Source organism: Coturnix japonica, chromosome 3 (genome assembly GCF_001577835.2).
Source record: "Coturnix japonica isolate 7356 chromosome 3, Coturnix japonica 2.1, whole genome shotgun sequence".
NCBI classification, from domain to species: Eukaryota; Metazoa; Chordata; class Aves; order Galliformes; family Phasianidae; genus Coturnix; species Coturnix japonica.
This window is the reverse complement of record NC_029518.1, coordinates 7,066,602-7,082,748: the sequence shown is the minus strand read 5'-3', so window position 1 is coordinate 7,082,748 and position 16,147 is coordinate 7,066,602. Positions and strand designations below refer to the sequence as shown.

The 16,147-nt window shown below is 44.2% G+C and overlaps 2 long non-coding RNA genes across 4 annotated transcripts in view; both read left to right on the top strand.

Annotated features, from left to right (window-relative positions):
• The window catches only part of LOC107310815, an 84,653-nt gene that overhangs the window by 60,837 nt on the left and 7,669 nt on the right, over positions 1–16,147 (top strand). The gene's annotated exons all lie outside the window — the stretch shown is intronic.
• LOC116653159 lies at positions 1,504–4,213 on the top strand. The gene is made up of 3 exons (XR_004306569.1): positions 1,504–2,609; positions 3,572–3,656; positions 3,817–4,213. It is a non-coding gene; the product is annotated as an uncharacterized LOC116653159 (long non-coding RNA).

The following is a 16,147-nucleotide window of genomic DNA, read 5'->3' as shown; positions in this document are numbered from 1 at the left end:
TGGGAGGCAAGCCAGCTGTGCCTGCAGTGATAGGGGCTCTGCAGGTACTGGGAGCAAGGCAATCAGTTGTCTTGCTACTGTGAGATTTACTCTGGCATTCTGAGGTAGAGATGTTACAGTCTGCTCTGGCACATTCCTCGTACTGCCATAAGAGGAAGCATCTCAGAAAATACTTCACTAAATTTTCACTGGCAGCAATTTCAAAAAGGGAATTTCCCCAGACCAGTGCCGTCACATTTCTCTCAAGAGACTTTGTCGTGGTCTTATTTTATCTCTTATGGAAGTAAAATTTTGCCAGAATTACTGTTTGCCTTGTTTTTGGAGTATCGTTAAGTGGCTCAATTTATTGCATTATCTTCCCATTAACACTGTCTAGTAGGGAAGTCAGAAAGCTTGTGACCAGGTTTTCAGTTCATCATATAGTGTTCTTTCCTGATCTGCTTGTATTTAATAAAGGCCCTCAAAATTTTGTTAAATGTTAAATTTGCTACCTGAGGTATGCAGAAGGATGGGGGAACTGAAAGTACAGTAGCCTGGGGTAATGGAAATCCTCCTGTGCCTGCTTTCTGACCATATGTAAGAACCCATGTGATGCCGTGGGTTGGTAGTTAGTGGCTTTAGCCCTAATGTAGATTCCCCAGGCCTACATCTTTAGTTGTGGCAGATGCTGACAGGTGACATGGGTGGAGATGTGTTCTTCTAGCTGGTGGCTCAAGCCCCGGGGACTGCAGGACAGCAGTTCTGCTGTCATCTTTTCCACTTACAGCTGTCTTGCTCCTGCTTCCTGCTTCCTGCATGCTGTGCTACACAGCTCTGGCCCACTGCTCAGTCCCTCCGTAAGGGCAAGTAGCCTCTGCCACTGCCTCCAGTGTCCTATCTGTACTAATTTGGTTGGTCTTCTAGCCTTTTATATTAAAAACAGTTAAAAATGAAACAAAGTATTTCAACTTGCTATGAGTATGAAATGATTTTTATTGTCAGTTGATTCAAAGTACTGTGTTGGGGTTTTTTTGTTTGTTTGTTTGTTTGTTTGTTTTTTGTTTTTAAAAACTTTGGTCTCAACTGAAAAACTCATGATCTGCCCCATCAATGACTTGCATCTCATGTGACTATTCAAATGATGAGGATGCTTAGAAAACGAGCAAAGAGATGGGAAGCATTTGTATAAAAGAAATCAAAGCTAGATATCTTGTTGATATTAATCACTTGTCATTGCCATCACTGCAATGTCTTTGCATATCTGTTGTGGACGTGTGGCACTGTGATCATGTGCACTTGGTGTAGACCTGGGGAGGGCAGAGCCATGGTGGTAGAACAAGGCTCAAACTCATCACTGCTCAGAGGATGGTTCCTTTCCTGCTTTCCTGTGTTCCTCCAGCCCCATACCAAAGGTACTTTCACTGCTCAGCTGGTTGTTGGCTTACTTGGCTGCAAAGGGAAGGGCAGGAGATGCCAGTGACCATCCTGCTTGCATCCTGTCCTGCCATTCATTTGTCTCTGTGGGCTAGTTTGGATAGAGGAAGTTTTCGCTGTGACATTCCTTCTGGCTCTTGATGACAGACCATGGCTGTTCTGTTTTCTGGCTGGTAGCTGGTTGGTTACATTGACAGATGTTGCAATGATTCTTTTGGCAATATTCTGTTGTGCTGACTGTTCAAACAGGAAATTCATCTTTTAGTATTTGCACATGTTAAATGTTTGTTTTAGTAGGAATCGCTCTGACAGCAGGCTGGTCAAACAGTGTATTTTTGGAGCGGCAACCTCTGGAATTCTCAAAGTCCTCATCATATCCCATAGATCTTCTGGGGCCTGGCTTGGAGCCCTGTTCCATGAAATACTGCAGAACTGGATTCTGAAGAGAGGCGACGTGAGCTGCTGAGCTCCAGGTTGCTGCTGTTTCCCTTTGTCAGGATGATGCGTTCCTGCATGTGTTGGATGGCACCTGGCTCATATCATGCTGTGGTGTGGCACTCTGGGACACCTAGGAAGGTTTGCTGTGTGATGGAGTCCATGCTGTCTCCATCCTTCCTTCAGTCTCCAGATGCCTGGCATACTGAGGTGGTCATTTATCTTATGCTCATGGAAGAGAACAGGAAGGTGGCTGTGTCTGTGCTGCATGTTAGAAAGTGAGGGCCTGCTTGGGAAGCATGGAACGAGAACTAGCCAGAGAATTTAGTCTGATGAAGCAGGTTTTCATCTAAATATACTTGTCTGGTGGTAAGTCCCATTCCAGGTGACTTAATTCAGCCTTAGTCAGCTTCTCCTTTTATGAACAGTTTGCAAATGCTGATGTGATTTAACGTAATGCATTCTAACTTGTCTCCTAAATTTTCACCAAGCAAAATTGTGTGTGCTTACCTTGGAGCTGAGCGGCTGTCTCTTTGTAAGCTGTGGCATTAGAGATAGCCCGCCTGAGGCCCATCCCTTCAGCTGAAGTTTATAAAATGTCAGAAGTTATAATATTTACTTCTTTTCAGCACAGGCAGAGTACTTACATATGAGCTTATTATGGGAAGAAGCTGAAATTAGACAGCCTTCTGCTACCTGTGGCAGAAAACAGGTTCGATCTGAGCAGGACCTCTCCAGGCCCCTTCACCCTCGCTTGGGAGGTGAGAAACAGAGCACATATGAAAGCTGCCTTGTGACTTGCCAGTCTTTTGGCAGTACTTCAGAGCTATGGCTATTTTGAGTAATGTAACTTGGGAGTGGAAAAAGGCTTTGTGGCAAACCTAGCATATGCATTTCTGAGAAACACATTCGGTTCCTATATGGTTATTTTTGTGTGTTTTGACAGGAAAAATCAAATGGTGAGGAGAACATGCTCAGAGGAGTTGGATTACAGCTTACACGTGTACTTGAACCCAATGTTACACAATTTCGTGTAGAACTGTGTGCAGAAATGGTGTCTGATTTCTGCTTAGAACAGCCTGGGTAAAAATCCCTGTGAATTTGTAAAGGAAACAGAAACATTTGGTAGGCAGTGAATTGCTGAAAGTGTTACACCTGCAAGACAGTAGAAGAGTCCTTGAGAATTCAGTGCTGACTAGCACTGATTAAATACGGGATATAAGATGAAATATGTCCTTCAAAAACTGACCCTTCTATGGCTTGGCATTCGGAGCTCGCATTGGTTGCTCACCCATCAGTTGTATTCTGACACATGTAGTTTCTAGGGCTTTACTGTCTTGCACGCTTTGACAGTTTCACTGATCACCAGAATTTTAGTTTCCTTATCATTCTATCTTTATTAGTGAATTTTCTTCTCAAACATCCTGATCTCTGAGTAACAGCGCTGCTTCTGGCAGAGTCGTGCTATTTCCAACAGAAACATCAAAGTGGTGTTTTCACGTATGAGTGAAAGTGCGTTGCAGGAAAAGGCACTGTCTTATAACAGTTTGTTTTTTAAGCTCAAAATAAGCAGGATTTGAATGTTATTAAATAACATTTTTGTGAGGAGGAACTGGATTGAGAAAAATGAGCTGACTCCTCAGCCAGGCCCGTCATGAATTGCAAAAGCAGCTGGGAGATTTGGCCTGAGAATCAAGGTTGTTTTTTCTTTTTTCTTCATCAGAGTTTGTAAGAGATTTGGAGGGACATAACATTTATTTCCTACTTCCCTGAGCTTCAGTCCAGGCCTTGGAAAAACCCATCTGACAGTGAGTTTGTTTGTATATTTCAATTTTTTTCCTAAGTACGCTAGGCTCATTAGCAAGCCTCAGAAAATGCACGCTTTGTTGAAGTTAATATGGGAAATAAGATACTGAGGGCTCAAATCTGTCTCCAGTATATAAATAAGCATACCTTCCTTTGGAGCAGGTTTTGACCAGAGTCATACTGGATCCCTTGTTTCTGGAAGAGTTACGAATGTGCTTTGCTAGGAAATGCTGTTTCTTAAAGAGCTCGTGAAGCCTACAAGGTCTGCATGCATAATAACTGCTGTGCATGGCAACATGTGGCCTGAACAGGACCTCACTGGCATTGGCAGGAGATGCTGCTGGCAGGTTCTTTAATACAGAAGCTACTGGAATACTTGGCAGCAACATGTCATGAGGACATGGCAGTGACAGCTCAATGCTGACCAGACTTCTTCAACCAATATTCAACACCTTTTAAACTGTAGAGGACCCCAATCACAAGGCGTTGCTCTAAATTGTGCTTCGAAGCCTTAGCCAATAAAATAATTCATGATAGTGCATGAAGCAGTCATATTTATCTCAGTATCTCAATTTCTACAATAATTTTCTGATTCAAAGATTGGTTTTGAGAATTTCATATGTATTAAGTGTATTTGTGAGCTCTGCTTCCACCTTGTGTCAACTGGGTTTGCTTCCGTGTGGATCAAAACTTATACTTCCCATTAAGCCAAAGTCATTTCTGTTCACCATTGTCATGCTAAGTTGGGTTCTTTGGTGATCCCCTAATTCCAAAAGCCCGGTTGTTAAGTATGCTTTGATTAAAAGGGTCTCTTTTTAAGCTAAGCTTATGGTAATGTTAGAGAACACTAAGAGAGCAGAGCTGCACAGTACTGAAGGATGTGGGATGTCTCAAATTGCTGCTAGGGAAAAACACATTCTTGAGGCAGGGTGTAAAGCTTTTCATTTGAGACATGCTCTGGTGCTCAAGTCCCCCCTGAGCAATGATGTACTTGACTCTTCAGCTACTAACTAGAGGAGTACGTGCGTGACTCTGAGCATGGCACTGGGAGACACCTTCCTAAAGTATTTCAGGCTGCATTACCATGTGGCAAACTGCAAAATCCTTTTCACTATCCACTCTTCCGGCTGCAAGTGTTCTTCATTATATTTTACCTTTGATAGAAGAAACATTTTCACCTTTACAGAATGATTATTTTTGTAGGGTTCAACAGCTTTCCCCATTGTTCTTTATCCGGAATCACATTTTGCAGCATCATTTAGTTGCAGTGAAGATAACATTATATGCTGTGAAAGGACAGCTAGATGAATGCTACCCCCCTCAGATAAACTGCTTTTGTGCGTGTGCAATTGTGAATGGTGGAAAACAATGCTTTTCTGTACTTTTTATAGCTCTGCTTTTTGCAGCAGAACTGCATTTAGCTCACCACAACTAAGTGCACAGTTAGTAGAAGGAATGCTCTGCCAAAGTATCTCTTCAAGCATTTTGGGAACCCTCTGTGTATTTGATTAAACCCTTCAGTAGCCAGGAAGGCTCCTCGTGAATCCATGTGCAGCAAACCATCTGGACTTGTATGCAGTGTTGCAGCTTAACTTGGTTAATCCTAAACCAACACTAAAGTAATAAGCAAATTTCTGAGTTCACCATCAGTTCAGTCTTCAGCTATCTACCGGCAGGGTAGGCCAAAGATCAGTGCTTCTCTCAGGCACTGGTATGCTGATTTTCATCTACCTGTATAAAATGATGAAAGTGTCCCTCTTTACATTTTATTTTATTTTATTTTATTTTATTTATTTATTTTAATTGGGGAATTTATATTCAGGAAAATAACACAACTCTCCAAAAAGGAGCAGGTGTTCATAACTGTTGGAAGAGTTCTGCGTCACAGACCTGGCTTCTTCCTCAAGTCATTTGCTCCAGGAGGGTTTTAAAACTATTTTTTGTAAGAGGAAATGTGCTGTTTTGTACTGAACAGAGGCAGAACTAATTTATTCTATCTTGGTATTCGTCTGAAGATGTTTTCTTGGGAATTGTAGCCAGAGAGTCAGGTAACATGGAGGGATGGACTGGGACCTCTACTTTACAATTAATTATTGCTGTTCCTTCTACAAAAGTCATGAAAAACTCCTTATAATTACCATAATTGCCTTATAACAAATGCCTCATTCCTTTGCTGAAACCAGTATGCAGTAATTACTTCTTAGATGCTCTGATAGCTTCTCTGACCCCTAGATAATGGATGCAGTATCATCAGGATCACTAGCTGACATGGGAGGCAGTGCTGTTTGTGCATAGGTGGGATGTGCTGGGGCTGTGGCAGCACTCTGCAGCAGAGGGAGGACGCTGCATGGTGACTCCACAGACAGGAATAGGGGGACCAATGGTCATGGTGTAATACCCTGTGTAGTGTGTGGTGCTGGGCACACAGAGCTGAGGAACATGAGAAACCATATTGCAGGCACTGCCTCGAGCAACAAGGGTGATGCTGAATGTGCCAAAGAGAGCTGATGTGCACAGACCCATGCAGGGTGTCCTGCTGCATGTAGAGGCATTGAAACATCATAGAATTATAGAATGGCTTGGATTGGAAACGACCTTAAAGTCCCATCCCTGGCTATGGACTGGTTGGTCCCCAGCAGCTCAGGCTGCCCCGAGCTCCATCCAGCTTGGCCCCTGTTGATGCACCTCAGGACACAGTTGGCCTTCTGGGCTGCAAGCACACACTGCTGGCTCATGTCAAGCTTGTGCACCAGGACCAAGTTCATGTCCACAGGGCTGCTCTCAAGGAGATCTTCTCTCAGTCTGTACACATATCTAGGATTGCTCTGACCCAAGTGCCACAGCTTGCACTTGGCCTTGTTGAACCTTGTAGGTTCACGTGGGCTCACTTGTCAAGTATTTCCAGGTCCCTCTGGATGGCATCCTTTCCTCTGTTGCACCACTGCAACACCCAAGATCTGCTCAGGTGAGTGCTTCAGAACACAGCTAGTCCCACTGTGTCAGGACCATTTGGGGGAACAACACTGACATTCCCCACTACCCCTTTCCCCCCCTTCATTCCTTGTGTCATTGGAGTCTTCACAGAATCACAGAATTACCCGGGTTGGAAGGGACCTCAAGGATCATGTAGTTCCAACCCCCCTGCCTAGCAGGGCCACCAAACATACACATTTACTAGATCAGGTTGCCCAGGGCCCCGTCCAACCTGGTCTTGAACACCTCCAAGGACGGGGCATCCACAACCTCACTGGGCAGCCTGTTCCAGGACCTAACCACCCTTCTAGTAAAGAACTTTCCCCTAACATCCAACCTAAATCTTCCCTCCTTCAACTTAAAACCATTTCCCCTAGTCCTGCTATTATCAGCCCTTTCGAAGAGTTTACTCCCCTCCTGGGAGTAAGTTCCCTTCAGGTATTGAAAGGCTGCAATGAGGTCACCTCGCAACCTTCTCTTCTCCAGGCTGAACAAACCCAACTCCCTCAGCCTGTCCTCATAGGGGAGGTGCTCCAGCCCCCTGATCATCTTTGTGGCCCTCCTCTGGACCCTTTCCAAAATCTCCATATCTTTTTTGTACTGAGGGCTCCACACCTGGACACAGTACTCCAGATGGGGCCTCACAAGAGCAGAGTAGAGAGGGACGATCACCTCCCTATCCCTGCTGACCACCCCTCTCCTGATGGAGCCCAGGATCCCGTTTGCTTTCCGGGCTGCCAGAGCGCACTGCTGGCTCATGTTAAGTTTCTCATCTATCAGGACCCCTAGGTCTTTTTCAGCCGAGCTGCTCTCAAGGACAACTCCTCCCAGCCTGTACAGGTGCCTGGGGTTCTTCCGGCCCAAGTGCAAAACCTTGCACTTTGCCGTGTTGAACCTCATTAGGTTCACCCGAGCCCAGCTTTCCAGCCTGTCAAGGTCCCTCTGAATGGCATCTGTTCCCTCCACCGTATCGACTGCACCACTCAGCTTGGTGTCATCAGCAAACTTGCTGAGGGTGCACTCCATTCCCTCATCGATGTCATTAATAAAGATGTTAAAGAGCACCGGTCCCAAGACAGACCCTTGAGGGACGCCGCTCGTTACCGGCCTCCACCTGGACATAGAGCCATTGACCACCACCCTCTGTCTGCGGCCTTTCAACCAATTGCTTATCCATCTAGTTGTCTTCTGAATGCATCTCCCAGGAAAGCCTTTAAGTGAATTTCCTGCTGCTGTTCATTAATGTTATACTAGTTTTAATTTCTTCCTTGTCTTGTATCACTAATCAAGAAGTAATTGAATTAGTTGAAAAGAAGGATAAGATAAATTAGCTAAGAAGAATTAACTGTGTGCACCTGAGGTCAGCAGGCTCCTAGAAAATTCAAGGTGGGAATTAGTTGGACTATAACTGAGATTTAGCAGGAAGTTACTAAGTTCTTTGGAGAATCAAGATGAAGAAATACAAATGACAATCTAACTAAGAAAACCTAGGTATATCTGAAAGTGGACAATTCCTCTCTATTTCAAGACGGGAGAGCAAAGAACTGCACTTACATTCTTTCCAACTGCTCTGTTTAATGAAGGGAATTTCCCTGAAGCTTGATTTTTCATCCTTGTGTGAATCGGCTTTGCCAGGAAGATATTTTTCCTTCTGTATTGATATTAAGGCAGTAAATTGTCTGTCCCTGTGTTCACTTGCTTGACTTCTTTACTTTTTTTTCATGGTTGCTCTGTAATTTAAGTTCATCTTTCATGAAAACCATATGTTGGATTAAAGACAGGGTATTATTTTCATGCATTGTAATATACTCTGTTACCTCCTCCATTACAGTGCCATGTTAAAGTAATTATTATTCCACGTGTCACTGTGAAAATGCGTTTAAGATTCTTCAGGTCTTCTCTAGCAGGAGTTGATTTCCACTCCTGATTAACTGCTCTCATTCTTTTTATATGTTGGAATTAGCCAAGCATAAGCTTATAATTATTTTATAGGAAGACTTTTAGAAATATTAGAAGATCATACTAAAATAATTAGAAAAGAGATTACAATTCATGAAAACCATAAGCTAAAGACAGTAATTACAGAACACGGATGTTCTGTATGGGTTGTGTTAAATGGATCAAAACAAGGTTTTTGTGCCCCGGTGGCACAGTGGTTAAGGACGCCACTTTGCAACACCAGAGGCCCAGGTTCAAATCCCCCCTGTGGCGCAAGTGGTAGAAGTGCCGCTCTGCTACACAGAGGTTCGAATCCCGGGGGTTGGACTCGATGATCTCTAAGGTCCCTTCCAACCCGCACCAGACTGTGATACTGACAGTAATTAATTTTATACTTGACAAAACCTAAATAGGCATAACTGAGTAAAGATGTAAAGAAAAGAGGTTTCAGTCTTGAATAGAAAAGCCTTAAAGCAGGTAAAAGAAGCAGTTTATGCAGCTGCACTTGTTTGATAGCTACGTCTACTCTTTTGGAGAAGGATTGAAACTACTTGGCTTCTACGAGTTTGTGAGTTTATTTTTTGTTGCAGGGCTGAACTGATCGTACTAACGGCATAGAAAGAGGCCCCATTCAATAACCTTATCATTGACGTTCTCTTTTCACCAAGCCTCAGCTGCAGCCGTACTAAATAAAACCACAGAAAATGGTATAGTAACCTCACCATCTGCTGTGCAGCTTAGTTTGTGTTCTGCAGTTGGAGCTGAAAGTACGTTACTTGAAATTGTGAGTTAAGTCTCTGAAATGAGATGGGACCCCTGCAGCCTAATCCATAGGAACCAGCCAATTCTTTTGAGTTTCCCGTGTTTGATTAGTTGTACTGTAATTAAAGAAATTACCAATAGTCCTCTGTCTGGATGTGATTAACTCACCAAGTGCTCATACCTATATTCTTTAAGCATTTCCAAATAATTTAGGTCCTCATTTATGTTCCTTAATAAGGAAATAAATGGAAATCGTCGACAGCCTTAATACCGTGGCTTATTACAAGCTGTTCTATCTTGTGCCTCAGTGATGCTTGTTCAATTGTTTCTGATTATGCTGCATTGTAATTAAAGAGCTAGAATGCTGTTTGCCTAAATGAGAACATGCTGCCCAGTACAGGAGGGAGGGAAAGAAATCAGATAAAGACAAGAGCCTTCTCAACAAACCGAACCCAGAATGTCGATGCTGCATAAAGATGTGGAGCTCTGGATGGAACTGCTTGAGCTGCTGGTAAATTTCTCCTGGGCTCTTCAGAATTGGAGCTTTTTGTGACAGTGACTTTTGTTCTTAAAAGAAATGCAAGTTGAGTTGTTTTTGAGGAGCAGGAAATGGATGCATTCATGCTTGCTGCTGCTGTCCCACTGCCCCTGGGCTCTGTATTGCTCCCTGAGCTGTGTGCTTTCTTTCTAACCATGCACACTGGAAGGTGTTGGGAAAAATCCAAGTGTGCATCTCCCATGAGCCGGGCAGCACCTGGGGACACCACAGGGGTGCAGCTGCAGCTCTGCTTGGTGCCTGCTGAGTGCTGGCTTTCAGCACAGCCTGCTCCCTGCTGCGGTAACCCACCAGCTGCGGCACAACACATTGTGTGAAAAGTAAGCTGATTTTCTCCTGGATGGGGCAGAGCAGGGCTCGTGGAAGGGGGCACATGAAGAAGGGCTGATGGGATATATTTGTCTTGTCTGTCAGATTTGTTCTGAGGATATTCCCATGTGTTTTCGCAGTAGCTGAATGTCTGTGTAGGTTGCACCCTGAGCCGCCCTGGACATTGTTGAGGAGATGGGGTTCCACAATGATTCCAACACTCCTATAGTCTATCACGTAGCTGCTTCTACCCACAGAATGAACAGAACAAGGAGTTAACCTCCTGTAACGTGGACATAAATGCAAATCATAGAATCATAGAGTGGACTGGGTTGAAAAGGACCACAATGACCGTATCACTACAACCCCCTGCTGTGTGCAGGGTCATCAACCAACAGACCAGGCTGTCTAGAGCCACATCCAGCCTGGCCTTGAATGCCTGCAGGGATGGGGCATCCATGACCTTCTCAGGCCACCTGTTACAGTGCATCACCACCCTCTGGGTGAAAATGACTTAAAACAGGCAGCATCTTGTGACAGGTGTCATGAGGAGAGATGACATGCCACGTTTAAAAGGTTTCTGAGGCATTCTGCACTACTTTGGATGAGACCACAAAGTGCTTGTTACCAGTTCTAGAAATGGTGTCAGAAATAGAGGAGTGCTTTTAGATTTGGATTCCATTTACTGTTAGCTGCTAAAACAGCTATTAAAATAGTTTATGAGGTATTTGGTGGGGCTTTTACTTGCCAGAGCAATTGTATTTGATCTCACTGTTATATGCATTACACTTCTGTAATACACAAACAGAGCTTTTCAATGCACAGACCATATTTTCCCACCAAAAATCTAATTGGTAAGAAAATCACCCATTTGTGGAGAGCAGCAGCATTTTCTTGGGACTTGATAGGTCATGCTGTCCTCATCTCCTTAGCTCCTCCGTGACCATTTGCTGATATTCGCTTTAGTTGCTTGCACCAGAATTTGTGTTATTCTGGCATATGATAGATAATAAAGGGTTTTTACAGCAAATGAAATGTATGGCTTCATTTGCTCAGCATGCAACAGCTGCTCACTCAGCATCTGGCATTGGCTGCTGATCGTCTTCCAGCTGTAAGATGTAAGAGATTAGCAAATAAGTGTGGGAAGTATGACTGCCCTGTGCAAGGCACTACCTTCTGTATCTCCCTGCGGCATTACAGACACTGCTGGTTTGATAGGCATGTCATTGGATGGGGAGTGGAGCCTAAGGCCCAGCAGGGTTGGTGTGTTGGTGGCCTGTCCTGCTCACACCAAATGGGGGCAAAACTGGAAGCTGAGGAACCCCCTTCTGCAAAGCATGCTTCCATCATCTCATTTTTCTCTACTTCATCTGTTTTGGTTGCAGATTCTCAGGAGGCAGAAGCTGTCTCATCCCATAGGTTACTCAGGGCTTAGAACAGCATGTCTTCATCATGGCTGGTATTTCTAAGAATTATAGCTTTTCCAAACAAACACGCATCACGGAGAAATAATAACACTCCTCCTTAGTGAATGTCCTATCCAACATCACAGGGATTAAGTGGAAACAGAGAATAAAACTACTTTTCTGGTTCTAAAAATAATTCTTCTGGGTCATGTGGAAAATCATTGTGGAGGTTATTTGTGGGAGTTCAAATGTTCAGTTGTTCTACTTTCCTTTTTCTAGGAATTACTGCATGGCTGTGTGTCAGCCTCCCAAATTCTCAAAAAGCCTATGAAAAGAACTGCTGTATTTCCTTTGGAAAAACAGGATGGCAGCGAAAGAAGAAAAAAAAAAGAAAGAAAAGTGTTAGAATGTGTTACAGCTTTAGTTTATTGGGATTTGGAAATGTCAGAGAGTTTCAGATGTACTGATGGGTGTCACGGTTCAAACTGGGCAAGGAATTCATTTGGAGATGGAGTCTGTTGCCCTCGGTGCCTTGCGACCTGCTGTGAGGACAGGGCTGTGCTGCCCAGCATCGGAAACGTGTCAGTGGGATATGGTGAGGTTTCCTGTGAGGAGCAGTGAAATTTCTCAAAGGTTAGCAGTGTGCAGTAAAGAAGGGCGATGAGATGACTGATCGGCCTGCCCTCAAAGCCCAGGGAGAGCTACTGGTGTGCCTGGCCCAGGGTGTACAGCCGTGAGCGAGGCTTTGTGACAGCAGTAACCTGTAAAGCTTGAGCAGATGAGGTGGCTTTCCTGAGAGCAGCTGGCAGAGCCAGGCAGCTGAACTAGCAGGACTGCTGACCAGCAGTTCCTGCACTCTTTACTGTTTGCCAAAACATAATTTATTTATTTTTTTTAATACCCAGTGACTGAAAATAGGAAAAAAATAAAAGAGCACGGTGCGGTGCTGGCACAGCGCATAGCGAGTTGTTTCCTGATATTAAAACAGTTGTCAAGCCACAGGTCGTAAGCACTGCCATTTGCAATTCTTTCTGTTAAATAAAAGGAAGTCAGATCTGATTATGCGGCAGATAGGTTACTTCTAAGTAGAAGCAGGCTTTTAGAGGCTACCTTGCTCTTTTTTGACATTGAATGTTTAAATATAATTAATCAAGCCACAGTTTCTGTCCCTTTGCCCTCTTTAATGTTTTTCAGCACAGAATGGCTTTTAATTCAAGTAAATAGTTGCATCATCTATGGAAATGTTCCAGTAACAAGAAAGAGATCTGTCGGGAGGGTAAACTTAGGAAGCAAGCATGTGGTGGGCAATCATACAGATACCTTCATCTTCTCCAGCTCCATCTCTGCTGCCACCAGATCAGTTGTCCTGTGGTTGTATATTGCAGTTTGCCAACTGTGTGCATCAAAGAGAAAACTCTCCCATGGCATAAACATCTTCATGTACGGTAAGGGAAGAAATCAGCCCACCTGTCAGTGCTCATCTTGCTTCAAGAACCAGCGTTTTGTGTTATGTTGTCCTGCCACGTGGTCTGCAAAGGTGATGGAGGAGGGCACCGCACGCTGCTCATTCACAGAGGAATCTGTTCTGCAAAAAACTGGAGTGATCTCAGCCTGCGATTCTAAAATCTATTCCTTAATATCTATAAGCTTCAAGAGCACAACATTAACATTTCTCCTCCTCCTCCGCTGTGGCACAGGCTGAGAAGATGGTGAAGTACAGCTGCTTGTCACCTGCCTGAGGGCAGGCACACAGCCAGTAAGGGAAGCACAGCAATCTGAGCAGCTGTACACTGATCTCTTCAGCCTGAGTTCCTTTACCTGGCTCCAATTTGTAGTCTGCCTTAACACACGCTTAGCAGTGAGATTTGCAAAACTGAAAGCTGTTCTATAAAATACAACTTCCTAGCATGGTATCAAAACCTGATGACACTCTGGGAGGCAGAGGTTTGGGTCAGAGGGAAGATGACTTAGAACTGAGTAAAACTAAATGCTGAAGGGAACTTGGCATAGTAAAACTGCCGTAGGCAGGGGAAAATTATGACTTTACTGAAGAAGAGAAAAAAAGTTTTACTACTGGCTTCTGACCTTATTGGCTTCTCAAATGTATACAGGGAATGGAGAATAATTACCAAATAATTTGTAGTGAGAATTGGCTGCTTGCTGTCGTGCTAGATGCACATGCTGCCTTTGCTGCAGCATCCTCAGCCAGCACTTCCCTCTCTTTGCGCTGCTGCTCACGGTGCAGAGCCCCAGCTGGCAGCTGCCAGGAGCTCTGGAAATGCAGTGCCTTGGGCTGCAGGCTGGAAATTCTCGTTTCCAGGAGCAGCTTAAGGCCTGTGGAAAACTCCCACTGACTTTTCTGGGATTATCCATCTGCGGAAAGTTATTTGGAGGGAAGTGAATTCCTTTGCAGAACAGCTGGCAATAGGTCTGGGCAGAGCTTTGGTCTCAGTTCTGGTGTATTGTTTTTGTTGGGCTGTATTCATTCTGTGCCTTGCACAATGGGGCTGTGCTCCATCACTAGAGCTTGCACTTTCCATTTTAGTCTAATAAAAGTAGGATTAAAAAAAGAAAGCCTGAATTGAATGCATAAATGTTTTCAGATACCAGACCCCTCGGGCTCTGTCATGTTTGTGTCATTGAGCACTCTTGCAGTGCTGAGAGCACAGCTCTGTCTGAGGAGCATAGATGTAGCGTGACCTATCTGCTGTCAGGGCTTTTGGGGTCTCAGGTGAAGAAAACTGCATTGTAAATGGGAAATGACATCAGGGGCAATGCTCTTCCTTTGTTTTCTGAGCATTGCTGTTACTGACATTCTTCATATTTTTACAGTTCTCTTTATAGTTGTTTTGTGATCTCATTCCTCCATGTAATTTCAAAAGTACTCTGGTATTTAACTGGAAGGTTAAGGAGGAAAGTGCCTAGGCTAGTTTGTTTAAGGAGAATGTTATCTGCTGTTAGCTCAATGTATCTTCTGTGAAGCTCCAAGGCAGAGAATCCTTTGCTGCATTTAAACTTCAGAGTTTACTAGTAAAAATACCCTTCTTCCTGAGGTTATTTAAAATGAGAGCCTACATTTCTCACATCCTACTGTTGTCTGATATACAAAATCCCATCCTATATTGCTATGCCAGAAAATGTTAGCGGATAAAGTGCTGAGCAGGTCACAGTATTTCTAATTCAGATTAATGACCCCATTCAGCTTGTCTCCTTAGCAGGAAATTAGAAAGTGCTGGGAAGGAGAAAATAGTGATTCATAATGCGTGACTCTTTGTATTGGCAGTTGCACTCATTAAACACTAAGATACTGTTTTGATATAAAATAATTGAGTCTGACTTATTTATGGGACATGTCTGTCTCAGCTTGTAGAGATTCCCCGGAAAAACTGCTGGCTCTGTACCTCAGTGGAGGAAAAAGAGGTGACTGATGCCCATTGGCAGCCCCTGGCCAGGTGAAGCGCAAAAGAAGTGCACAGAAAATTATGACCACTGCTGCTTTGCTTAGAGAGCCTCAGAGGGGAAAACACCTTCTTCAGGAAGATTTGGAGCAGTCAGGGACAAAGTGATGGTAAACCACCTGGGAAAGCACTTACACTGACTGCATAATTTGATAACTGCAGTTATACATCAGCGTGGTTCCTGGACTCTCTGGACTTGATGTGGGTACAACAGCAGTCAGTTGTGTGTCCTGGGTGCATCCTTCAGGCTGAGCCCAGGATACAGCTTTGCACCCCTCTATGCTCTCCAGCCACAGCCTTCCCTCAACCAGGGGGTGCCAACCTTCCTCCAGCCTCGTGCACATGCACCATCTCTTGGTATGCTGAAGATGCCCCATCCTTGGAGGCATTCAAAGCCAGGCTGGATGTGGCTCAAGGCTGCCTGGTCTGGTGGTTGGCCACCCTGCACACAGCAGGGGGGTTGAAATTAATGAGCATTGGGGTCCTTTTCAACCCAGGCCATTCTAGGATTCTATGATTCTATGAGTTTGGCTGGAGAAAGTGTCCTGGTTCCAGAGCAATAACACTGAAATTTGTATAGAAATGTGGGAGAGTTCTCTCCTTTTCAGAGCTTTTAACAAATAAACTTCCTTCAGTGACCACTTTTAGGTGGTTTGGTTTTTTGTTTGTTTGTTTGTTTGTTTGTTTCCATTTATTTCAGGCAGCAATTAAGTGATTAAGAAAGTAAGATTTGATTCTTTATTCAAGTGTGTAACCTATGCCTACAGTGAGAGCTCTGCACTGGGCTAGGAAGAGAGCAGAGATTTCTGTTGGTAGGCGAGGTTCTCACTCATCCCCAGGAACACAGAAATGATCCTGAGAAGGAAGGACAAAGCCCCTAGATCCCTGGGGAGTGCTGCAGCTCCCTGCTCTTAGGATTTTGCTCTTGCATTTCAGTTCTTTTTTCTACCCAGTGGCTCAGCTCCTGGCAGATGTCGGTGTGAAAGATGGCAAGAAGGATAAATGCTGGTTGCAAGATCTCTGATGTGTTCCACAGATCCGTAACCAGCAGGCCGTCCATACCTCGAGCTGTGGTCAAAAGGGTTGTCAGT